Source organism: Mus musculus, chromosome 14, assembly GCF_000001635.26.
Source record: "Mus musculus strain C57BL/6J chromosome 14, GRCm38.p6 C57BL/6J".
Lineage (NCBI taxonomy): Eukaryota > Metazoa > Chordata > Mammalia > Rodentia > Muridae > Mus > Mus musculus.
The window spans coordinates 122222417-122249613 of NC_000080.6; the positions used below are offsets into that span (position 1 = coordinate 122222417).

General features: G+C 44.4%; 1 protein-coding gene and 1 long non-coding RNA gene across 4 annotated transcripts in view; one reads left to right on the forward strand and one right to left on the reverse strand.

Annotated features, from left to right (window-relative positions):
* The window catches only part of Clybl (citrate lyase beta like), a 231241-nt gene that overhangs the window by 51423 nt on the left and 152621 nt on the right, over nucleotides 1-27197 (forward strand). The window lies entirely within an intron of this gene.
* On the reverse strand, nucleotides 7489-11222 carry 1700108J01Rik (RIKEN cDNA 1700108J01 gene). The gene is made up of 2 exons (NR_015532.1): nucleotides 11040-11222; nucleotides 7489-7773 (listed from the first exon to the last, which is right to left on the reverse strand). It is a non-coding gene; the product is annotated as an RIKEN cDNA 1700108J01 gene (long non-coding RNA).

Sequence of the window (27197 nt, forward strand, 5' to 3'; positions counted from 1 at the left end):
AAGCAGAGAAGTGGGGGTATTTAGAGCTGAGGCTCACTGACCCACCGGGCACCCTAGGCCTTGAATGACTCTTGGCATCTTCCTTTCTGTCAGCCAATGAATCTGTGCTGAGCCCTGGTCCTTCCGGGCTCCCTGGGAGACAGCATTTAGTGATGACCTGGCTCCTTTCTCACTGAGGCCAGCTTAGGGAATGGACGTGTGAATGAGGATTTGTGTGGCCATAGAACCGGATTCAGGCCCGAGTCTTCTCCAGAAACAAAGGCAAGTCTGTTACAACAACTGCCCTCCTTCTCACAGGGTCTGTGATCCCATGGGTGTGGCCCGGAGCAACAGTGTTGCATTTTGTCCCTGTTCTGACTATGCTGGTCCAGGTGTCTTTACCTGGAACTCATAAAATGGAGACAGAACAGTGGCCTCTAGTGGCTGATGGGGCCCTCTGGGACCACCTGCTACCAGTGAGTGACCCACGCTACCGTCTTGCCAGCAAAACGCACGCAGGCCACTCGGATCCTTCTGCAGTAAAGCTTTAATACATCTCGAGAGATAGATGATCAACTTCAGGAGAGGAGACCCAGAGAGCAGAAAGCCCTTCCCTTTTATAGGCTGTGTAAAACGGTTGGAGACGTGCACCACCCGAATTGGCTGCCCACTATCAGTCAGTTAACGCCACGAGAGAGGCAGGGCTCAGGCAATGACGCCTGCACACATTTTACTATGAGCAATGGATGTCAGCGCCATCTTGTAACGGTGACTGTGAGGGCGGCTCCTCACAAGTGAGGACAGCCCACTGATGCTTAGGCCACTGAAGGGCCACACCCAAAGCTGGGTGAGAGTGTCCTATCATCCCAGGACAAGGCATGCTGGTAGGCTGGTCTGCTGTGGAGCTTACATTGCAGTCCAGGCAGCTGGAGCAGGAGAAGCTGCTAGCTTGTCTAGCTGCAAGGAGGGCTTCATATCCCTAGAGTGTACAATAACACACACACACACACACACACACACACACACACACACAAAGAGGACTCAGAGAGGTCTAGGTATGAGTGCCCAGACAGGGAGCTTTTCCTCATCAAAGTTGATCAGCTGACGTCTGAAGGGCAGGTGTGAATGGCGGGAGACTCCGTTTTCATGGAGTCTGTCCTTCAGAATGGTCAAAGTAATTCCTTAGTAGAAGTGGCCTCTTTACCCTTCTCTGTGGGGCTTGTGAGCAGCTTCAGTGTTGACAATCTGATACTGTGTTGCTTTTTCTAGTCAGAAGCCATCTTGGGCCCCTCCCACTTCCTGCTTTGTTTTCTGAAGCTGTTTAGGTTTTTGTTTTTGTTTTTCCTTTTCCTTTAGGTTCATTTTGTAACCAGGGCAACAAATGCTGCCATGAGTGGACAGGAGGGTTGGGAATGCTGGAACCAAATCATCTTGGGGAGATGGGTTAGGAGGCTTATGTTTCTGTACGGTAAGTGCGGTGACTAGACTGTAGTTCTGGAGTGGTCACTAGATGGCACTCACACACTGGTGTTAAACCAGTCCAGGACTCCCCACTTTGGCGCCTGTATATTCTCCAGAGAGGCTGACTGGCCAAAGCTTTGTATCCCTCCACTCTTGATGGTCTACAGAGATCTAAACAGACGGATACGTGCCTCTGTCTAACTCATTTCACCTGATACTGAGCGATCTTAAGAACCTGGCAAAAATACCTTCAAAGGTCTTAAAACCCTGTCAGCTGCTTAACCCCGGCTTGCTCTTCTCCTGAGCAAATGCAGTGAACCCATCTTTGCAGTAGAGAAACTTATCTGTTTCTCTCCTAGTCGTTTCACAGATATTCTCAGTGGGAAGAATAGGAAGTGAGGGTGAGGGAGGCATTAAAAAGATTAGCACGTCAGAAGGAGATCTATCTAAAACAGAACTACAGCTTGGTAAAATACAACGGAACCTGCTAGATAGAGATTAATATTATTTTATCAGGTCTATTGTTAGACAGTTTCAAACAAGCGAAGCATCATTTGCATGTTCTTGTGTATTGCTGGAGTAGGAGGCAGGAAACCGTATGTTCTTCTTTCTACAAGTTGTATGTGCATCACAGAAAAACCCAATCTTAACTTCGTAAATCTGTTCTGATGGAACAGGAAGGGAATAATGAATTTCTAAGGTCACCTCGGCTCCTGCCTGGTTCAATCCTCTCTGAGCTGAGTGGACATCTTGGGGAGGGGCCCTCGTGGCTCTCTCAGGCATGGGCACGCTTCTTCATCTATGCTCTTCTTAGCTGAGATAACAGTGCTCTGAGCCCCACTGGTAAGGTTAACCTGGGTGCCGCAGGACAGCAGATGGGAATTCTGGTTTGCAGCCACTGCGGAAAAATAAAAACATGTTCCAGAGGGGAAGGGAGCTTGTATTTCTGCGTTTGAACCTTTGATCCACATTCGCTTCTGAAGGGAGGGCTAAACCTTTTGGTGGAGACACATGGCTTGACATCTGTGAAAACACAGCTGTATGGAGCAAAGAAAAGTTGGGGAAAACACAATGGTTTTGCTGTGTCAGGGCCGTTAGTGCTCGAATTCTAGACAAATATTGTCTTTTGATAGTTCTCGCAGAAGGCCTTCTAGATTTTCCCAGGTAATTGCTTAGTAATGTTATTCTTTGAATTTCAGATTTTGAGCCACCTTTTAAGAAGTGAGACATAGGTTTTTCTCTTCTCTCCTCTCTATAAAGACAGTAAAATAAATGAATTGTTGTGATGACCTAGCTGGCAGCCGGGAGGTGGGAAGAAATCAAACCCTTTGAAACAGATGACGGTAGACATCACGATTTGCTTTCGTTTATTTTTTTTTTAATGGAAATATTGGACATAGAGCTTTGTTCCCGACGTTACAGCAAAGATGGGGCCTTCGAAGAGCTTGGCCCTTGGAAACTTGCTTTGTTTTGAGCAATTAAGGTTTGTCACTGAGCGGATGGAGAAGCCCTGCTTCCATTCATCTGTAAATAGCAGTCTTAGCACGTCTCTCCATCCCTCTCCCCAGCCCCTCGGCCAAGAGAGGTATTTAGCGAGGTCTTCCTTCGTCCCCACTTTTCCCTCTGCCTTCCTCTTGACCTTTCCCCTTTTCCTACTATCGAGTCTGTGACCTGTTAGCTCTTCCTTGTCCCTTGGTAATGGGATATCTCTGGACCCTCCCATTCCTCCTGTACCAGTGTGGCCACCAAGACATCCTGGGATGAGGGTTTGAAGTGGAAGCAGAAGCCTGGACAGCGGCTGCCCCATCCCCCAACCCAGTCTCACTTTCCAGTACCCACCACTTCAGCAGCAGCCATGTGTCCCCGAAATGAGATTACCGTGGGGTTTCTTTAAGAGAAAGATACAAATATTCACCTTTGGGGGCCATCCTGCTGCCAGAAGGAGTGTGAACTAAAGTCCTCCCAGACACCCCAAAACTTTCCCCTTTGAAGTCATCCTGCCTTCCCCTTGCAGGAGAGGAAAGAAGAGCCGAGTAGATGTCAGGACCTCTGAAATGCTGACTTAGCCTTTTCCCTAGGCCTCCTGTGGGCTCATCCTCGGGCCTTTCAACTGTTCCTTTTGAAACTGCAGAGTTAGGTGGCCAGGCCTTTCCACACTGTCCCAGCCACCAGCATCTGCTCCGGGCAGCAAAGGGAAGAGGCTGAGGGTAGGTAGGAGGAAAACATGGGTGACAGTTAGCCTTGGAACAGTTTCAGGGCTTATCCACCTTGTTAACAAAAAAAAAAAAAAAAAAAAAAAACTTCCCAAAATCAAATAACACCCCCCCACCTCACCCCACCCCCCCACCTCACCCCATACCCCCCCATCAAAGCCAAGCCCCTCTTGCTGGCTGCATTTTGTCCCTGGGACTGTGGGTGTCACCCCAGCTTCTTTTTTTGGAATTTGAGCTTGCGATGCAAAGGACTTGGTGAAGCCTATTAATTTTTCAGGCAAAACAGATCAAGGGAAGTCTTTGATGCGGCCTTCCCTCATTTGGTATTCAAAGGTAAAGAGCCTACCCTCTTCTCTTTGCTTTTGACATAATTAAAAGAGATTGCCCCCCACCTCAGTGACCACAAAAAAAAAAAGTCACCAGTATTTTTTGAAGTAAAAGTTCTAACTTTTTATATCAAGGCTGTTGTTTGGGGGCCCTAAATACAACCGGTATTTATGTTGTTGCATGCTGTCTGTCTACCTTGCATTTTAAGTTTGGCAGATGGGGTTACATTGGATCTTTTCCTCGATACACACACACACACACACACACACGCGCGCGCGCGCACACACACCCAGAAATTTGAAGTAACCTTGGACACCTAACTGATTTTTATACTGGAGTGTCCTAAAGTTCCATGAAGTGGACTCTCAGGTTCTCCCATCTGCTGTGTTTAACCTCAAATTGTGACCCAAGAAGGCCCAGCAAGGCCCTTTGTCTTATCTGAGCATTTCCATGCTGGCTGGTGAGGCCTTAGGTTTTTCACTACATATGCAAAGAGCCTGGCTTGGATTTTTTTTTTTTAACACCCTCTGTTTTTGCTTGTTGCTGGTGTCCCTGTTTCCCATTGTATTGGTTGTTGACGCCCAGGGCCACTGTTCATTCTTCTTGATTGGCCTTGCCCCAAACATCTCAGGATGGATTAAAAATTCATGCACCAGGCTGAATCAGTTGTGTGTTACGATAGTTTTATTTCTCTATCTAGAGGTAGGTAATATTTTAAAGGTACTGTGCCCATGAAGTCACCGGAAGCCAATTAAAACTGCCAGCAATCCTCTCCAAAACCTGTTTGGTGGTATAAATAATTGACACTGGGAAATACAGCTGTCGGGGCAGCAGCGGCGCCTCTCTCCCCTGTGAGCCCCGGGAACCAGTTCTGGCCACCCTGTCACCTGGGTTTAAAAACTTGATAATAAGGCCATGTACAAACACATTGTTAAAAGAATCTCTCTCTCCGGCCTGCGGGGAGGGAGGAGAGACTGACGTTATTTACAGGTGTTTGAGAGAAAGAAACGAATCCCGGCGAGGCAGGTAGCCGCGGAATAAAATCGAAGCGCTCCACCGAAACGTCCAGCTTTTAAAAGGATGTGATTAAAAGGGGACAATTTTATGAAGTTGTTATAGCAACTGAAATACTCCGATTGAAATGTGTGTATCTAAACCATGAAAGACCGTAGGAGGCCCGAGAAACAAGGCCAGCATTGTGTTTGGGAAAGGCAGTGGAATAGTGGTAGCTAAATATTCTTTTCCCCCTGGGGTCCTCCTTCCGGGCAGCTGCCTCAGTTTCCACTTCTGAAAATACATGGTGGTGATGCTTCACAAAGTCACCTGAATCCCCAGGCCTTGTACCGGAGTCTGCTCGCTCATTGGTCCTCTGACCTGTGGGGAATACAATCGCCGAATTGTGTGTGATCTGGGACTGCTTTTGGAGTGGCCTCTGAATTCACCCTTGCGTTTACACTCCTGTGTTCTCTCATTAACGTCTTTGTGAACAATCTCTCTCCGCTTTTCATTCAGTCTCCACCAGGCATAACCCACCGCTGGCCACCTACCAACAGCTGCACTCAACAGTCCAAATATGTAAATATTCCTAAAAAAATTTTTCTTTCTAATCCCCCTCTTTCTAGAAGCTACATAACTCCTCTATGTGACTTTATTTGGAATTTCTCATTTAAAAAAAAATGATGTTTTTAATTTTCCTCACCAGTGCTGGCAAGAGTATTAAACAATTGTTGCTTTAAATCACTGGCGCGACTATATAAAATTAACACATACGTATAACTGTATATTATGTTGTGTTAAAGCGGGTTGGAAAATCAATACCTTAAGGGCAACTGGGAAAGCGCCTCTGCAGACTTTGGACTTCAGATACTTACAATGTTACAAATTTCTTGCAATGCATTATGGGTTTTTGAGGTAGTTTTTTGTTTTTTGGTTTTTTTTTTTTGTTTTTTTTGTTTTTTTTTTTTTTACATTAAATGATGTGATAGCTTACTCTCAATTGTAAGTCTACTAAACTATCCTGTAAGAAGTTAACTGTTTGAATAGAAAAAAATTAATAAAATATTTGTTTCCACAACAAGATTCAAATGAAGCAATTTCTCCTCTAATAGTATTTTATTGTTAAATGTTGATTATGAGGCTGGACTTCCTAATTATAGGCATAAATATTTTATTTTGTTTGATAGTATTAATTTTTAAAGTTGAGCAAAGAAAAGAGGGTTTTTGTTGCTATTTTGTTTTGCTGTTCTTTGTTTTGTGTTAGTGCAGTGATATTGGATTCAGAATTTGTCTTCTTCAGTGATTGCTTCCTAATTCTTTAAGTCTCAGATCAAAAGATCCCCCCACCCCCACCCCCCCCACCCCCACCCCCCACCCCCCCCCAGTTTTCCAGCAGAAGTAACTGTTCTTAATCTGTCAGGGCAAATATTCATTTTAAATTGTCTATCAAACCTGTCACCCTGTTCTGCATATACGCCTCAGAGTCGTTTCATTTTGATATAACTTCTTGAGTCTGAACACCTGCAGCCCAAAGGCAACATGATCAAAATAATAAATAAAGGCCCTGCGATCCGAGGCCTTTGTACGCGTTTTCAGCCACAACTCTCCTTTTAGCTTCCTTTGGCCTTTCCATTTTAAGGACTTTTTTCTCAGTATGATTTCGGGTCTTCCAAAGTGGATACTATTTTATTTCAGGTGAGTTGTTTAATAGTTTGTTGGTGTTTTCATGGGTCTCTAAAACAAAGTCTGACGTGTTAACAGTCTTATTAACGATGTTAAAATAGAACTGACAGCTTGCGGATGCCGCCGAGGCACAATAGCCCGGCAGCCTCCCCTGCCCCCTTATAAACGGCGCCCCCGCTGTCTTCCCTTTGTTTCAGGCCCAATCAGCAAGCTAAACTTTTGTGGAGCAAGGCGGCCGTTCAAGTGTCTCCAGGCAGCTGAAGGGAGGAGCTAGTGTGGAATTTATTGGGAGACCAATCAGTGCCGGGGGAGAATGACCCCAAATTGGGAAGAAGGGCTTTGCGTGGCTCCCTGACCTCTCTTGCGGTTTTGTTCCTCTGAAAGCATTTTGTTCTGGTTGTGTTTCCTAAAGGCCCACAAGTTTCAGAAGTTCTGGGTACGGATGCCCATCCCAAGACAGATAGATGTATCGATGCTACATGACTTTCGGGAGCTTGCCTAGATGTGAGCGTTCAGTTATTTTAGAAGCCGGATGTGGACTCTTATTAGTTTAAAATACTTTTTTAAAAAAAAATATTTTTTAATCAATTCTCTTGAGCCAAAATAACTTCCAACTTTCTCTACTGTCTTGAGAGTTGCTGGGGCCAAAGAATGGATAAGCTGTGGTGTCTACTTTATTTCGTTTGCACTTTACAGAAATAGATGTGTGTTGTCCAGTTCATTAAAACATTGTCTTTTCCAGACAACAGTCATAATAAGATAAAGGTCTTTAAAGAAAAGGCCTACTTTCTGTCATCTGTATTGCTAATAACAAATTTGACAAGCCATCTCATTTTGAAATACAGATTTATTTGGACATCCTGATGAGCGGGTAATGCTGCCATCTGATTTAATAATTTGTAAAGTGCAGTACATTTATAAACTCTTGGTTCTGCATACTCTGAGCGTTACAGGATTTTTGTAATGGCAATGGAGACACTGTTAAGATTTTTTCCTCCACTCAGGTTCAGGGAGTGCTTCTTTGTTCATTTGTTGGCCTCATTGCTTGTCTTTATTTCTCAATAGGCCGCTGTTCAGCGACTTCAAATATAGCACTAAGACCTGGGGTGGTACCCTGTAGGTACAAAGAAAAATACGTTGGGTAACACACAGGACACCGAGTATTTTCTTTAGAGCTAGGCTCCATAAAATTACTCAAGTATACTGAAATACAAATTATTTGTCAAGAACACACTAGCTCTCCTCTTCTCTTAGCTCACATAGTGTTACTTAGGCAGAACCCCAAGGGGAAATATTTTCTTCTATTTTGTAAGCCCTAAAAATACGCAGCACTGATTGAACAATGTACGAAACTGGAGCAAACGGATGTCGTTTGGTACCAACCACACGCACAGGTATAAATAACACCATTTCCCGGTTGGCACCCTTGAGCGAGTGCGCACAGTTAGGGGCATTTTACCTGAGTGAGGAAGAATGTCGGGAGTTAGCTCTCCCTGAATCATCTCCCTGCTTGTCATTCTGTCCTGCAGCCTACATGGCTGTCCACCCTGCATCCCATGGCCAAGTGTGTACTCGAGTTCCACTGCTGGGCCACAGAAGCAGCTCAAAGTGTAACCAGCCTCTTTTCTCACGTGCCCACCGAAAGAGTGTGTGCCAGGCTGTGTGGTGTACTCGTCTAGGGGCGCAGGCACCATGCTGCCGGCATCAACACTGTGTCCACCTGATGGAAATGCCTGGTGCGTGCCTGTGTGACTTAGGGACACTAAGAAAGCCAAAAGGATTAGCAACAAAGAAAGCTTGTCACCTTTGTGCAGAAGCCAGCTGGCACCTCTCAGTGACAACCTAACCGGCTCCATTTTCACTGAAGCCAAGCCGCAGAGCATTGCGGGTCTGAATAGGCAAGGGGGGCGGGGGGGACCGAGCCTGGAGCATGACGGAGCTCGTTTCTTTTATTAGAGGTGACACGGGGCGAAACCCACAAATATAAAGAAACTTTAATAAGCGGTGCGAGCTCGGGCTTCGGGGATGCCTTGAAGAGTGTTAGGCCTTCCAAAGCCATTTCTGATTTAGTTTTCAAACTTAGAGGGGAAAGAAAAAGCCAACTGTCTCAGCCTTTGCTTTGGTTAGGTGACCTAAATAGATTGTAACTCTACGATAAATCAATGTCCTAACTGTGAGCTAGATGCCGCCTCGGCTCTGGGGACAGTCGCCCTAGACGAAGAGTTCCAGTGTCTTTCTAGAACTCTGGACTGTCCTGAGTAGCTTTTGGGGAAAATAAAGGTTCTGAGCCATTTTACTGTTTGCTTTTCCATTTGAAAAATCTGTCAGCTGCAGAGTCATTTTTTCCCCCTCTGGGATCACTGTGATGCCCCGAGGTGGGTACTTCAAATCTGTCTGTGAAATGCCACTTAAAAAATAATACATAAAATTGTTCTTCTTTATTTAATCAAATGAAGGATATTTGAGAAAGAACTTTTTTTTTTTTTTTTTTTTTGAGTTGGGGGCCATTGCCACAGGGTCTGTATGTAGCTATGACTGTCCTAAAACTCACTATGTAGTTCAGACTGGCCTTGAACTCACAGAAATCCACCTGCTTCTGCCTCTGAGGTGTGTGCCACCACGCCTGACTGTCACTTTGTTTTCTAGTAGTTATTCTATGGGAATGTTAAGTAATAGTTGTGGTTATTAGAGATAGCCAACCTTAGTGTGCCCTTCCGTACACTGCTACACATAGTGTTGGGAGAGGTACTCGGTAGGTGTAAAGAAATGATAAATGCCTATGTTCTTCGCGGGTATTGTGCCAGCTTTTAAAAAATTGCCAGTGACTTGTATGTTAGCAAAAACATGTGATATGAAAATCTCTAAAGGCTTTGACTGTGAGACTGAGTTACTCAGTACCTGTAAAAAAAAAAAGATGACTAAAATTAATAATGAATATGGTGATAATGAGCAATCTCTCTTCTGGTTCCAGTTGCTTGGAACCAGATTGCTCTTGGTTTATGACAGCTTAGTATCCACGGGTTTGTAAAATACTGTAATGTGCTGCATAACAGTAGCATAACAGGAAAATTAGCCCCCCTTTATTTTATGGGCCAAAGTTCTAATCACCATATTGATCATGTTGAAGAGGAGCAGTGTTTTCCAGTTAAAGGACAGTCTGATTAAAATAGGATTCTTCAAAAATGTCTTAAATGCGGAGGATACATTTATTCTTTTTTAAAGTACCGATTAATGACATTTTCATAAGTGTACGTAATGTACATTAGACCCACTTAGCCTGCTATACTATCCTTTCTCACCCTCCTAGATTTCTTTTGGAAATGATTTTTCTTCATTTGTTAAAGATGAAGTGGCCACAGTATATATCTGGGTTTTATTTGTTTTTGTTTTTTGTTTGTTTGTTTTGCCACTATTTCAGAAACAGAACCATGTCAACAGGCACAGGGAAATCCAAATGATGTTTCTAGAACTTGTTTTACAGCCTAAGCAGGCAGAGAAGCATTCCAAAGTGGCCAGGGTCAGAAACAGAAAGGCTAGGGATGGGTCCCCCCTCTGCTTAAAGAAAGAAGAAAAACATAAGTCTCATGGATAATTAAAACTGCCTGAGTGTTTCATGAGTATTTTTCACAGCAATATTTCCATAAAAATATTTTAGTTGAGGGATACAGAGAAAGGATTAATAATAGAAAGAAAAAATCCCATTTTATTATATATATATATATATATATATATATATATATATATATATATATATATATAGTTTTTAGTCAATATAGTTTTCAGTGGGGACAAAAACAAAACAAAACAAAACAAACAAAAAACCCTAAAGTGTACTTTCATAGGATAACCCGAAGAAACATCTCCACATATGGTCCCGAAGGTTTACAAAAATAAACTGGTGGAAATGACCATGTGTGTGAAAAGAAGTCCGTTTGGAGTTGCTCGGGGACCACTGTTAGGATCCAGTGGCGCTTCCAGTCCATCAGACATTGTGATAATCAAGTGTACATTTTCATTCAGGGAGTTTAGAGAGAGCATTATTCTATATCCCATAGAATAATGTTTTCTTTAAACAACTCTTAACATCAAAATGGCAAAACTGTCGGACGGAGGCATGTTAGATAAAACAGATGGGATTCTCAGATCGTGCACCGTTCAGCCGTTTGATGGAATTCGCGCCACCCTGACCAGCGAGCCCAGATGGCGCTTAAATCTGTCACTCTTTAACGACCCTACTGTTTTTTAAAAATATTTTTATATTGAGCTCATTCAGTTTAATCTGAGAGATTAATCATTTCCAAGATCTGTCCGGGGAGGGCTGGCTGAGGGCTTTCTCTTGCCAGAACGGAAGCAGGAAGGATGGCAGAGGACAGGGCCTACCTGCTAGCCGAGTCCTGGACTGGAGGCCCCTGTGGGCTTTGGGACATTCACAGACAGCAGGGTTGAGAAGCCCACCCGGGGCGTAGTAGCAGTGGGGCTGAGGGAGAAAGGAACAGACATTTGGGAAAGGCCTGGGGGGTGGAGGTGAATACTGACGCATCCAGAAAAGCCGTTGCTGTTGCCAACCTCCGCGTTCTGCAAGGGGTCTGGAACTGGCTGGGTGATGCCGGGATGGCCCTCACTACAAAGGGTTGACCCGGTGGGTGTACCACCTGGAGCAGACCCCCCGGTGGAAGAACCTCTCCAAGATGGTTCTAGAAACAATCCGCTTTACACTGGGACTCTCGCCAATCTTATAGGTCTTCCTCCCAAGGGCTCCCATCCTCCTTTCTTCTTAAATTTCGGGACAGTGATTTGTGCTGTGAGACGCTGGCTAGCCTCTCCTTCCATGTCCCTAACCTCATGTATGTTTGCAGAGTGGCTTGCAATTGCTGACCTGCTAGGACTAAGGGGGAAAATAAATGTTTTTTCATTATGCAGTTGTGGTTTTTATCCCCATCCCCCGCATCTGATATATCAGGCGTCAAAATATGTTGCAGAATTTACAGCATTAATGTGAAAATTTCTATTACCACTAAAAGGCTACCAGCGATGGTCATACAGTCACACAAGTAAGGGGGCCCTGCTGCCGAAAGAAAGATGCTCTCGGCTATGTTTGGGTGTGGCAAGGCAGCACTTCTATGGGTCATGTGACTACCACTTTTAACTAGGGGTCTCCTAGAGGGATGCTGATATGCCCGGGTCCAAGTGTCCTATGCCCACCCAAGTTTCTGCCTATTGAACTCACATGTTGGAGTTTTGGTTTAGGATGCAGGTTCTTTCTAAGCGAATGGGTTTGGTGGAGACCCATCAGAGAGGAACAGAGAAGAGAGCTGTGTTTGGGAGCTTTAGGGTTTCTGGGGACTCAAGGTCCAAAATCATAACGGCAGATATGAGGGTGCTCAGGAGGCAGGACAGAAGGGTTGACACAGGTTCCAGGTCAATCTGCTCTACTTAGTGAGTTCCAGGCTAGCCAACGGTACATAGTGAGACCTTGTTTTTCCATAGGCTTTGATCTGTTCTGAGCAGAGCACTGAGCACTTAATATGCTGATATTGAACACGTAGCAGCCTGGGTTGCAGCAACATGCACCTTATGGAAGGACCCCATGGCAGTCCTCCTCAGGAAGCTGAGCCTGCCCACAGGGAGCTCCCTCCGGAGGAACGGAAAGGCCACCTGCTGTCTTCTGCAGCAGGATCAGGGTGTGATGATAATTAGAACAATTAGAACGATTGGACTCTGCACGTGTACCGGTTTCAGTCTACAAAGTATAAAATAGGACAGGTTATGGGAGGCAAATTGTTTCCACACTAAACGTTATCTTGATGGGGCCAAGGGGGATGGATGGCCAAGGGAATGGCCTCCTCCTTGCTGTGTAGGCAGGAGGCTCAGTTCTTGATCAGCAACATTCATGTACAGGAAAGGCACAGCTTGTACACTGTGACCCAGCACTGAGGAGGTGGAGACAGAAGATTCTTGGGACTTGCTAGCCAGCCAGGTTCACTTAGAGACTCTGCTTCAAAAAATAAGGTTGGAGCTGGGCATGGTTTTTATCTCAGCATTCAGGAGGCAGAGGCAGGGAGATCTGTGTGAGTTCAAGGTCAGCCTTGTCTACATATTGAGACCCAAGACAGTCAGGGCTACTTAGTAAGGCCCTACTTTAGGGGGAAAACAGGTTGAAAGTGATTGAGAAAGATACCTGACCTCTAGTGTGCACACAAGAGTGCACACACACATATAGTGTGCATATACACAGATAGCATATAGCATATATACAGCACAACACACACACAGATACACATGCTCACATAGCATGCACACACAGTGCACACAGACATACACATACACATATACAGTGTATAACACATACACGTACATTGCTTACACGTATGCACACACATACACAGCACATACAATGCACACACATACATATATACACAGCACAGAACACATATACAAACACACAACATACAGACACATAGCATACAGTCTTGATGAAGTAATATAATTCGTGTATTTGATATTATTTTAAAAGTTACTACTTTGTTTTTTACTACATTAAGTATTCCTATAGTTATAATAAATATTTTATTAGATTTTTTTTACTGGTTTATTCATTCTAATTATTTAATTTCCTCTAAAAACTAAAAATTTGGGCTGGAGAGATGGCTCAGTGGTTAAAAGCATTGGCTATCTTCCAGAGGTCCTGAGTTCAATTCCCAGCAACCACATGGCGGCTCACAACCATCTGTAATGGGATCTGGTGCCCTCTTCTGGTGTGTCTAAAGACATCTACAGTGTACTCATATTCATAAAAAAATCTAAAATCTTCATAATATTCCTATTAGTGAATAGTCTTATCTGAAACAACAGGAGCAGATAGAAATATGAAATCATAGGTGTTTGTTTATAGATGTAGATATAAGAGTTCTATAGTCAAATTGAAATAAGCTTGTACCCACTGCTTATTAATAAAAATATGAGCAAAAATAAACCTTCACCATTGATATCTTCTTCACTTCTTGTATTTACAAATTGGATCTAGCAAGAGAGAGCAGAGCTAGAGCCGTGCTGTGTGTTGCTTCTGTCTAAACCTCCTCTGAATGAATGAATATAGGCAGGGACCCCAGCCTGGATCTGTGGTATATTTGCTGGTGACCTGGCCAGGTCCACAGGGCTGAGTACAGAAAACAAGCAAGCACAAACACACAGTATGGCTGGGTAAGACATTAACACAGCTGAAGAGGGCAGACATTAGAGCCACCAGGTTTGTAGGGCTGGAGAAGGTGGACGAAGGGGCAGGCAGGAGGAGCCTCAACAGGTGTCCTCAGATGCTGGCCCTGTGCTCTGCCACTGAGCCACATCCAGGCAGAAGGGCTAAATGAATGGGGAGTGATCTTCGTTGAGGGTTTGAATCTGAAATCTTGTCTCTCAAAGGCTTGGTGGTCACCCATAGGACCATAGGAAGTGATTGGAGCATGAGGGCTCTAACTTCCTCAAAGGACGAGCTCGTTTGTAGGTCGATTATCTCTTGATTAAAGGGGGTGAAAAGGGGACCGGGAAGATGGTTTATCAGGTAAAGCTACTTGCCTTTAAGCCTAATTTAATGTCTTGAAGTCAATCCCTGGAGCCCACAGGGTAGAGGAAAAGTGCTGACCCCTGGCTTTCACACATGCACTGTGACATGTACAGTGCACACACAAAGTACACAGTGTGTGTGTGTGTGTGTGTGTGTGTGTGTGTGTGTGAGAGAGAGAGAGAGAGAGAGAGAGAGAGAGAGAGAGAGAGAGAGAAGTGAAAGGTATACTTTGTTGCTAGCCTCTTCCATACTTTTTGCTCTCTGCTGTGAGGTGAGCCTCTTTGCTTTACCACACACACGCCCCTTTCAGTTGGATTCTGCACACCATGCATGTGCTCAGAAGAAATGGAGCCAAAGCCTCTGGACTGAAACCTGGGACTGTGAGTCAAAACAAATGCTATTTTAAATTATTTTCTCGGGCTGGAGAGATGGCTCAGTGGTTAAGAGCACTGACTGCTCTTCCAGAGGTCCTGAGTTCAATTCCCAGCAACCACATGGTGGCTCACAACCATCTGTAATGGGATCTGATGCCCTCTTCTGGTGTGTATGGATTCAGCTACAATGTACTCATTCATATATAAAATAAATAATTCTTTAAAAAAAATTATTTTCTCAGAAGCTGGGCAATGGTGGCTCACGCCTTTCATCCCAGTACTTGGGAGGCAGAGGCAGGCGGATTTCTGAGTTCTAGGCCAGCTTGGTCTACAGAGTGAGTTCCAGGACAGCCAAGGCTACACAGAGAAACCCTGTCTCCAAAAACCAAAATATGTATATATTCTCAGGTATTCTGTCACAGAGATGAAAGGAGCTTAGGTGCTGAGATGCTGACAGACATGTGGCAGCCTGAATGTCTTCCCTCCCTCCCTCCCTCCCTCCCTCCCTCCCTTCCTCCCTCTCTTCTTATTTTTTTATTAGATATTTTCTTCATTTACATTTCAAATGCTATCTTGAAAGTCCCGTATACCCTCCCCATGCTCTGTTCCCCAACCCACCCACTCTACTTCCTGGCCCTGGCATTCCCCTGTACTGGAGCATATGATCTTTGAAAGACCAAGGGCCTTTCCTCCCATTGATGGCCAACTAGGCCATCCTCTGCTACATATGCAACTAGAGACACAGTTCTGGGGGTACTGGTTAGTTCATATTGTTGTTCCTCCTGTAGGGTTGCAGACCCCTTCACTCCTTGGGTGCTTTCTCTAGCTCCTCCATTGCCTCCCTCTCTTCTTTTCAGGATGTTTTGGTTTGTTTTTAGCCAAAACAACAGCAACAAGAAAAATAAACACTGGCTAATTGCAACATTAACCCCCAGATGTCAGCTAAATCACCTTCTGCCCTTCGATCCCTACCCCTACTTGTAAGGACACATTCATGGCTTCTGGCTCATGCATCTTCCTCTTGCTTGTGCGTGTGTGTGTGGGTGTACTCTGCAGTGCATGTGTGCTTGTGCGTGTGGGTGTGGGTGTACTCTGGAGTGCATGTGTGCTTGTGCGTTTGGGTGTGGGTGTGCTCTGCAGTGCATGTGTGCTTGTGCGTGTGGGTGTGGGTGTGGGTGTGCTCTGGAGTGCATGTGTGCTTGTGCGTGTGGGTGTGGGTGTGCTCTGGAGTGCATGTGTGCTTGTGCGTGTGGGTGTGGGTGTGCTCTGGAGTGCATGTGTGCTTGTGCGTGTGGGTGTGGGTGTGCTCTGGAGTGCATGTGTGCTTGTGCGTGTGGGTGTGGGTGTGCTCTGGAGTGCATGTGTGCTTGTGCGTTTGGGTGTGGCTGTGCTCTGGAGTGCATGTGTGCTTGTGCGTGTGGGTGTGGGTGTGCTCTGCAGTGCATGTGTGCTTGTGCGTTTGGGTGTGGGTGTGCTCTGGAGTGCATGTGTGCTTGTGCGTGTGGGTGTGCTCTGGAGTGCATGTGTGCTTGTGCGTGTGGGTGTGCTCTGCAGTGCATGTGTGCTTGTGCGTGTGGGTGTGGGTATGCTCTGCAGTGCATGTGTGCTTGTGCGTGTGGGTGTGGGTGTGGGTGTGCTCTGGAGTGCATGTGTGAGCTGATGTGAATCACCAAAAGCAAGGTGATCGTAGTTATGATAATGGCCAACACAGACAAAGCAATGCCCACAATGGCCTACTCCACACAGGGCAGCACAGGCAGTGTTTTTACAATGGCGGGACTTGTTTGGACCTTTGGTACTGGCCAATCAATCATGGTGTTTCCAGGCATGAAACAGATGAGAAACCCACTGCATTTTTGTTTGTTCTGTATAAGCACAAAAATTCCCAAGCAAACGGCCGAAAGTCTACATTGGATTGTGGTAAAAGGGAATCTCTATTCATGAACCAATGTCCAGACTTGAGCCAGTTTGCAGACCCAGAACCCCTTGAATGAAGGGACAGCCAGGTTCCCCTGAGGAAAGACCTTGATAAAATACATGAAAGTTTTGCTATTAGGTTTTTTCTCCAGTCCTTCCCCAGAGGGACCTATGCCTTGTACAAGGATAACTGTACACTGGGGTAAAGGAAGCAATCAGACTTTCTACGGTTGTTGGACACTGGTTTTGAATTGATGCTGATTTCTGGGAGGCCCCAAGAAACATTGTGGCCCTCCAGCTAAAGGGGCTTATGGAGGTCAGAGATTCATGGAGTTTGGTTTGAGTCTGACACAGCAGGTTCAAACTCATCCTGTGGTTATTTCTCTAGTCCCGGAATGTATTGTTGGGATAGAGAGACTTAGCAGTTGGCAGGATCCTCACACTGTTTCCTTGACAGGCAGAGTGGCCTGTTACTAGTGGAAAGGCTAAATGGAAGCCTTTAGGATTACCTCTGCCAGGGAAAGTATTGAATCAAAAACAGTATCACATCCCTAGAAAAAATACAGAATGGGTAGTAGAGGAAGGAAGTTATAAATACTAGCTAAGGCCACGTGACCTGTCGTAGAAACAAGGGTTGTAGCTGACATGAGGGTTTCTGTCAAAATCTTAAGAACATATTTATGCAGAATTTGTGGTTTTCCCCCTTGATTCCTTTATCATCGGTTCTTTAACATCAACTAAGAGAATATCAGTGGTTATCATATATAAGTTTGAGGTACTAAAAAGAATGTCTTTAAAAGACATTACCACCTATGCTAAAATTTATTGTTTTTGCTGTTGTGCAAGGGAGAGTCATGTCAGGTCAGGCCTAATTATGACCTGGGTAGATGTACAATGCACTTTCCATTGTACACGAAATGGTTATATCATGTTAGGTGTAATTATGACCTGGTTGTTGTTTTAATTTGTAAATTAATGACATAAGGAGATTTGTGTGTGTCAAGTTGACAAGGGGTAAACTGTGATGGCTGTCTTGGTTGTCAGCTCGACTACATCCCAAATTGACTAAGTATTGGTACCAAGTGGCTGGGTACACCTGCGGAGGGTTTTTCTTTGTTAAATCACTTGGAATGGGAAGACCCACTTTTAATCTGGATCTTTTGAGGTAGGAAGGTCCACCTTTAATCTGGGCATGACTTCTGCTGGAAGGGAGCCGCTCCTTTGACTGCTTGCCTTCTCTCTCACTCTTGCTGGCAAGGCCGTTCCTTCACTGGCATTAGAGTCTGTTTATTCAGGATTCCAGCATATACTAGAGACCAGCAGAGACATCCAGCATCGACTGAATAACTACTGGATTCTTGGACCTTCTGGTGGTAGACATCCATTGTTGGACTAGCTGGACCACAGCCTGTCAGCCATTATAAAAACCCCTGTTTATTGCCGGGCGGTGGTGGCACACGCCTTTAATCCCAGCACTCGGGAGGCAGAGGCAGGTGGATTTCTGAGTTCGAGGTCAGCCTGGTCTACAGAGTGAGTTCCAGGACAGCCAGGGCTACACAGAGAAACCCTGTCTCGAAAAACCTAAAAAAAAAAAAAAAACAAAAAACCCTGTTTATACATGTATTCATTCTGAAAATTCTGGTCTCTGTGCATGAGGTAGGTCAACATTATTCATGGGGCATATCTTCCTCAATCGCTCTCTACCTTGTTTTTTTGTTTTTGTTTTGGGTTGTTTGTTTGTTTGTTTTTTGAGACAGGGTCTCACTGAAACTGGAGCTTGCTATTTTGGCTAGAATGGTTGGCTGGAAAGCCCCCAGAGTCATGAGAATTTCGTAATTGGTTGTTGGTTTGTTTGTTTTTTGTTTTGCTTTTAAGTGGTCATTCCCAAAGAAAAAACAACAAGAAGAAAGCAGATATCCTGCGGGTGAAGATCAACCCTGCCCCAATCAGCAGGAAATAATCTAAAGATAACACTGCCTCCTTTCCTCTCTGTCTCCTAGTCTCTCTTGTCTAGTGGTAAGTGGTTGAAAGGGTGGAAGAAAGGAGAACCCACAAAATAGCCAACCCCAGCTACACTGCACTGCACTGGTGCAGAGGACCTGAACCTAGGTCCCCCATGCCTGCAGAGCAGTCACTTGACGCACGGTGCTGTCTCCTCAGCCCTAATGCTCCCCAGTGAGCTAAGTGGTACAACAGTGCTTGCTTTGCTAGAGGGAAGCCATGAGTTCAATCCAGGACACCAACACTAAGAAGCAAGAAAAAAGCTTTCTGGTTCTCTCCGTGATGTCCTGCACTCTGGCTCCTAATGACCTTCTCAGTGTCATACTCTTCCCTCTCTGTCCAATGATCTGGGTTCTTCCGTCTTGATCTCCTTTCAGTACTTGTCAGTCGGCAGCTGCCTCAAAGCCAGCTTCTCCCTTCAACTGGCTCCTCTTTATCTTGAGGCCAACATCTTCCCTGCCAACCTGTCTACAAGGCTCCTCTCTGCTCACTGCCATGATTTCTGTGATAGCATCTGTTTGTTTCATTTAGTGTATTCCTAAAGATCGACTGATTTTCATGTTGTTCTGTTTCCTCGTGTGAATATCTCCCTGTTGCAAAATAAACTCTGAGAACCCAAGGACTATGGCTACCTTGCTTTATCAGAGTATGTCTAGAGTCAGCAAGGGACCCAATACCTAGTACATAGTAGGTGCTCATAAATATTACTCAGGCTACTGAGTGGATGGAGTGACTGAGCTTGCCACGTGGTCTCAGATAGACTCTTTGTGGCATAGATAGCTCTATGGAGCTCACTTGATCATAGGCACTGGGCAACACAGAAAAAATGAGTCCTAAAATTGCTAAGTTCCCCACAAGGAAAAGCCATTTTTATTTTTATTTATTTTATTTTCTAATGAAAATAGATTTTCTAGCTGGGGCATAGTGGCATACACCTTTAACCCCAACACACTGGATGCAGAGGCAGGCAGATCTCTGAGTTTGGGGCCAACCTGGTCTACAGAGCTAGTTCCAGGTCATCCAGAGTTACACAGAGAAATCTTGTCTTGAAAAACCAAGAGGAAAAGAATAAAGTGGCTTTTCCTTTCTGCTTTTGAAGTATGTGTTCACCTTAGTACACATTGCTACTTCAAACTAGGAATGTCATGTGTAATACTGACAGGGCAAAACTAAAGTATAGAGAAATGGCTCAGCAGCTAAGAGAGCTAGCTCACTGCTAGTCAAGAGGACCTGGGTTTGACTCCCAGCACCCATGTGTCAACTCAGAACTCCAGTCCCAGGGAATTCAACATCCTCTTCTGGCTTCTGGGGGTACTAGGCACACCTGTGGTGAATGGACATACATTCAGATAAAACTTCTATGATCATAAAAAATAATAATAATTTGCTATTGTTGTTTTGTTTAGACAGGGTTTTACTATGGAGCTCTGGCTATCTTGGAACTCACTCTGTAGACCAAGCTAGCCTTAAATTCACAGAGCTCTGCCTGCCTCTGCCTCACAAGTGCTGGGATAAAGTTGTGTCACCATATATGCCCAGTAATTATATATATATAAATGTCAGGGAGTATTGTGGTAGATATAGTTGAGTTGGTAGAGTGTCTGCCTAACTAACATGCACAAAGCCATGAGCTCAGTCCCTATCACAACATAAAAACAATCATGCCTATTATTCTAACACTAAGAGAAGTAAGTTGCTAGAGAGATGGGGTAGAGGTTAATGCACTGGGTGCTCTTACAGAGAAGCCAGGTTAGATTACCATGACCCAGGTTAAATTCCCAGCACCCACATGGCAGCTCACAATCATCTTTAACTCCTGTACCAGGGTAACCCAATACCTTTTTCTGGCCTCCATAGGTATTAGGTGCACACATAGTGCAAAACACCCATACACATAAAAAAATTTTTTTTAAATAAAGGGAGGGGTCCTGGAGAGATGGCTCAGCAGTTAAAAGCACTGGCTGCTCTTCCAGAGGTCCTGAATTCAATTCCCAGCAACCACGTGGTGGCTCACAACCATCTGTATTGGGATCCGATGCTCTCTTCTGGTGTCTGGAGAAAGTGACATTGTATTTGCATGCACAAAATAAACAAATAAACAAAAATAATAATAAAGAGGGTGTTGGCTATGTAGCATGGGGCTAGCATGAACAAGTTCTAAGATCCAATTTTCCAAACAGCAAAAATTTTAAAAAGTTTTCTAAGTGAGACAATTTGAGGGAAAAGTCAGCAGTAGTATGAGTGGGTGGGTAGACATGTAGCTATTGCGTCAAATAGTTGAAAACCATATTCTCTTAACCATCAGGGGATGTGGTAGGAGCGTAGGCCATGAAGGCTGTCAGATATAAGGCCATGGTGTTAGGAACCAACTCAGAGGAACCATGAGGAGTTTCCAGATAGGAGAAGGCTGTGTATGGCTGCATTTCAGGAGGATTAACTCTTGACCGTAGGAAAGGTAGACTGGAGAACTGATGAAAAGTTAAAAGTAGAAAATTAATTCTATATTCTTGCTAGGAGGTGACAGAGCCATGAACTCATATGGGCAGGGAAGTGTGAATGACTCCCCTTTGGCTAGGATGCATCTCCGAGGCCTGTGTCACCAGCCCACAATCACCTATAAACAGGGTGTGGTGATGGCACACATCTGTAATCCCATCATTCTGTAAGTATAGGCAGGAGGAGTAGAAACTCAGTGTCATCCATGGCTACGTGGGAGTTCCAAGCTAGCCTGGGATACAGTACTTGAGATACAGTCTTGGAAGAGTTTTGGATGGGGTTGGTGATGATCTCGGATCACTGGATCCTCTTAATGTTTGGTACACATCTCTCCATGCTTGTAGCTAAACATCCACTTTGACTGCAAGATTCTGGCGTTGAAGGCAGCAGCAAGAAGCTTTACTTCGGTTTTCTCTTTTAGTCCAAAATCTGCATAGCAAGATTTTATGCTCTTAATCCATAAAGTTGCTCTGGACCAGATGTTGGCAAGTGATGGCTCTGGGAGATTGGCAGCTGTCATTCATTTGTCTGGCAGATATGTGTTGAGCAGGCAGACCAGGCAGACTAGGCAGGAGGTGAATGCCCTGAGCTGCTGCGCCCTGACTGATGGTGGCTCAAATGGGGAGACAGATTTGGGGTGTGGCCAGACAGATCTGGGGTGTGGTCAGGCAGATTTGTGGTGTGGCCAGACAGATTTGGAGGGTGTGACTAGACAGATTTGGGGTGTGGCTAGACAGAGTTGGGATGTGGCTAGACAGATGTGGGGTGTATTTTGAGGCAGAACCAAGTAAATTTTTTGGTGGATCAGATGTTTCTTGGTTGGAAAGAAAAGATGAATCAGAGAAGCATTTAGGGTCCTGGCCTGGAAGGAAGAGTTGCTTTCTACTGAGGCGATGAGCCTGTTGGGAGGAGCGAGATCAGACATTCTGCATGAGACCTGTTCAACTTCAGGAAGCTGCTGGAACTCTGCATCGAAGTCCATTAGTGACTGCGTATAAAGCCTGACTTCTGAGGAACGTCTGGACTGCAGATCTGCATGTAGGCATTGTCCCCAGAGATGATACCAGAGGGTTGCTCTGACAGGAAAGGATGAAGAGGGAGAGGTGTTGATATGGGATATTAAGGAGGAACAGTGAGGTGGCAGGACTAACTACACTACATGTTGCTGATGCTGACAGGCAAGTATTCTGGTGCCAGAGAATCTGTCACTGCACTCATCAGCTTGGAGGTCACTGGCCTCCTAAACAAAAGCAGATTTGATAGGGGCATCATCACCAGAGAGCTAGAGAAGTGCCTTTGTTTCTGGGTCAGGCAGCTGAGGCTAGGACACCTCCCCAGCAAAGGACAACCTGAGACCCCAGAACAGGTTAAGCAAGCTTTTAAGGAGGTCAAACCCCAGCGAGAGCACATCTTTCAGGGAAAAGGCTCAGCAGGTAAGATTGCTTACTGCACAAGCATGATGACCTGAGTTCAAATCCCCACAACAGATGTTCTAGAAGGAAGGACAGAAGAACAGACACCACGGAGCTAGGTGTGTGGTAGCATATATTTATAAACCCAGTAAGAGATAGAGGCAAGAGAATTGAAACTTCAAGGTCAGCTTGAGTTACAAGAGGTCCTGTCTAAAAAAGAAAGAAAAGGAAGGAAAGAATAAAAGAAGAATATTTTCTCTCTCTCTCTCTCTCTCTCTCTCTCTCTCTCTCTCTGTATTGTTTTGCTTTTTTAGTCAATGTTTCTTTGTGTAGCCCTGTGGCAGTTCCTGGAACTTGTACACCAGGTTAGCCTCAAACTCTGAGATCCACTTGCCTCAGCCTCCTGAGTGCTAGGATTAAAGGCAGTGCAGTGCCACACCAGGCTAGGACCAGCGTGTCTTAAAGAGATTGGAGTTCTCTTTGGTCTTTTTGGTTGACCTCCATTGTCCCATTAGGAAATGAGAGCCACTACATTATATGATTTCTATTTTACATACACACACACACACACACACACACACACACACATATATATATACACACATACACACAGACATATAATACTATGTTATTATATCCTTTGTGTGAATACTAGCTTTACCTGGAAATGTTATAATTTATGACCTATGTAGTTTGTCCCTGTAAAATGCACATATGACTCAGTGACTTTCATAACTCTACTACAGTGTTGAACAACCATTGTCATGATTTTATTTATATCCATGTTTCTATAACCCCAAGGGAGGAACCTGTACCTATTGGCAGCTACGCCTCATGTTCCCCCCAAACTCTCAGCCCTAGGTAGGCGCTTACCTACTCTCTGTTTTTGTGGGTTTGCCAATATGGAACCTTTTATATAAATAGAAGCTCACAATATGTGTACCTTTTGTTGGTGACTTCTATTTTTCATGGTCATCCATGGTTTAGTACTTTATATCCTTTTATAGCAAACTGTTCCTCAAATGTGGCTCATGCCTTTAATCCTAGCACTTGGGAGGCAGAGGCAGGTGGATTTCTGAGTTCGAGGCCAGCCTGATCTACAAAGTGAGTTCCAGGACAGCCAGGGCTATACAGAGAAACCCTGTCTCAAACAAACAAACAAACAAACAAAACACACACACACACACGCACATATATATATGTATATATATCTTAATTTCTTATTACATCTGTTTATTTTGTGCGTGTTCATACATACGTATGTAGGGAGGTGGGTGTGAAGTGTGCCCATCAGAGAACGTCCTGCCTGCGCAGTTCTCTCGTTCCCCCTTGTGAAACCTGAGAATTGAACCCAGGCTGCCATATTTGGTGGCAGGATTCTTTTCTCACTGATCCCCCTCACCAGCCCCAAATACACCAGATCTTGATCATGCATTGATTAGTTGATGGGAGTCTAATGAGTACTTCAATAGACATCCAGGTACAAAAATTAGACTGTTTTCCAGGGTATAAGTGTGAAATGGAATTAGATTTCTACTCTTTTGTTTTGTTTAAAAGATTGATTTTTTTTTTAATGATGTGTGGTGGGGGTGGGGTGTGCATGTGAGGGCTAGAGTCCACAAGGCCAGTGGCATCTGATCGTCGTTCATCTTCCTGGTGTCCTAGAGTTACGGGTGATTGTGAACCACCCATCCTGCGTGCTGAGAGCCAAACTTGGGTCTTCTGGATTAGTGGAATACTGACACATGCTCTTAACCGCTGAGCCATCTCTCCCAGCCCTTGTTTTTGCCTTATATAGTCTCTGCTGGTCTGGAACTTGCTATGTTAGACCAGGGTAGCCTCACATCTGTAGCCATCCTCCTTACTCTATCACCAGAATGGCTTAGATTATAGATGTGTGGCACCATACCCAACTCTACTTTCTTGAAGACACTCCAAAATGGCCTATAACACATGTAGTTTTAGGAGTAGAGGCAACATATCAGAGTTCTGCAGGGACTGTAGGCTCTTAGGACTATAGCGATGGTCTCTGTGTGTGCAGCCTAGAATCAAATGCTAGAAGGACCATTTCTCTCTTTACAGAGAGAATGCTTTAGTGGGTTACACATTTAAAAGGGTGGAAAGTGAGGGAGAGATCCCACCTGCACTGGACTGTTGCAAAAAAAAATCAGGTTATTTCGGGATCCATTGTTTACTTTTAGCTGCATAATATCCTTCAAGTAGGTTTTCTTACATCCTCTTCAAAGATGCCAGGAATGGCAGCCAAATACCCCGAGACTGGGGTGGGTGGGGGCGGCTTGCACTTGCCTGTCACCCTCTGGGTTTACTTGTGTAGAACACCAATTAAAATTCTCAAACGTGTGGTATCTTCAGTGGGATTAAATGATATCTTTTTTTGATTATCAAATATGAGCACATGTGTATGTGTGTGTGTATGTGTACGCGTGAGCGTGTGTGAGCATGCACACTCACATGTGTGCCTGTGTTTTAAACATTTCCATAATGAGTTCCCAAGTGCTTTTGTGGCCATGGTTATTAAAGCTTGTGTGTTTGCGATTTATTTGGCAAAATGCCTTTCGTGAAGAAAGGATATAGTGTTCTCTTGGTTCTTTGCCCAAAGTAATTTTGGAGAAGTCTGTGACTGTATTTAGTTCCTGTCATTCATTGGAGACAAGTCATTGTAATTACATTTGATCACACTCGGTTTACAGTTGTTTTATCGTGTTTTTGTGCTGAATATCTACTCAGACATCATGGCAAAACCTAATGGCTACTGTTTTATTTGTTCATAAAATGTTTTACGGCCTTTTTTTCCCCCTGCTAGCACACATCGGGTTTCAATCATCACCCTTGCGTAGGGAGAGGAAGGCAATGGATAAAGAGCTATCAAAATCCTTGACTACATAAAATTTTATTTCAGGTCACATTGCCATAAAAGATATTGAACGTATTTTGTGGCTTTTTTTCTCCCGACATGCTCACTGCGGTACGAGGGTTACAATGTTCAAGCAAACCATATGAAATGTGGAATTTAATTCACCTAAGATGCCAACGTGGCTGTGTGCTTTCCATTGGCATGGGTAGGCAATGTTTTACACAGAGGCCCCTGGATAATTCAGAGTAAGAGACACCCGCATATTGGTTATTCTTGGGTTTTACAGACAGGCTATCCTCCTAACCAAAAGGCTACACATTTGCCACTGTTATTCCTTTCTGTCCTAACATCTGCACTGTGGTAGAGTTAAGTTACACGGAGTTGTTTACATGGGGCCACCAAATGCCCCCAGCTCTCCTGTCTGACTGTCAGGGGTTGGAGATTGCAGAGGCCAGCACACTCGCCATCTTCCAAGTGTCAATTCTCACTGTGTCTTATTTCTACTAAAACCTTGGTCCCAAGATCCTCTGGAAATCACTCCCAGCCTGTGTATCTGAGCCTTCAGTAGCCTAGCTGAGGAAGCTTGCCTGTTAAAAAGGTGTAATTAATAGGAAACTTTGACATCCAACTGAGGAAATTAGTTTGCATCAAAAAAGGCAAGATAAAGGATTAAAGAAATTTTAGTCCTAATCTAATTAACACCAATTAAAAGATGCAGATGAATTTGCACCAACAAATTGTTAATTATGCACCAATTTGCCTTTTCTGCAACCAAACTCAGCATCAGGAAAGTATTATTATCTTTTTTGTTTGAAGAGATTTACATAGTGGGTTTGTTACAATCATCTTTTGCATAATTAAAGAAAAAGTGGGCGGCAAGAGCAGGTGTGAAATACTTCTCCTGATATTTTAATTTAGGTTAACTCTTTCCAAGCAGAAGGTGAAGGAAATGGCTGCTGGGTATACATTCACTTACCAGGCAATGAGAAACTAACATTTATGTAATTAATTTTTTTCTTATTCAATATACTTTAATTTGTCTGTATTTTTCATATCCTGATCCTTAGAAAAGATCCTTTGTGGGGTAAGGGTGGGTTTGGAGGGAGCACTGGCTGCTATTTCAGAAGATACACACAGGGCCCACAACTCCAACTCCAGGGGATCTGACACCTTTGCCCTCCAAGTGCACCTTCTGCTGTATGCACACACCCTCCCCACACACATTCAATTAATAATAAAAACAAATCTTGGGACTGGAGAGATGCCTCAGCCGTTAAGAGCACTGACTGCTCTTCCAGAGGTCCTGAGTTCAATTCCCAGCAACCACATGGTGGCTCACAACCATCTGTAATGGGATCTGATGTCCTCTTCTGGTGTGGCTGAAGAAAGTGACAGTGTACTCATATATATAAAATAAATAAATCTTAAATAAAGAAATAATTTCAAAAATGTTTAAAAAAAAACCAACAAATCTTTAAAAGATCAGAGGGGGCGGGGGGAGGAGGGGCCTGGGAGATGGTTTAGTTCTTCAGAGCATTTGACCACTTTTCTAGAGGACCTTGGTTCAGTCACCCACAATTGTCTTTACAGCTCCAGGGCACCTGCTGCCCTCTTATGGCCTCTACAGGCACTGCATGCACCCGGTGCACATGCATGCAAGCAGGTGAAACAGTCAAACACATAAAGTAAAATAAAAAATTTGAAGAGCCTTTTGGCTGAAATGGTATAGCCAATTAAACTCTCTGGGATACATGCTCGAAGTGAAGAATTGATCTGGGAGGCCTCTAGAAAGGCATTGTCTCAGATTTCCTCTCCAGCAATGTGAGTCCTCACGGCTTGCAGCTGAAGTCTTCCTCACTTGGCAGCTCAGGGTTTGTTTACCAGTGTTACTCATGCGCCACTGTG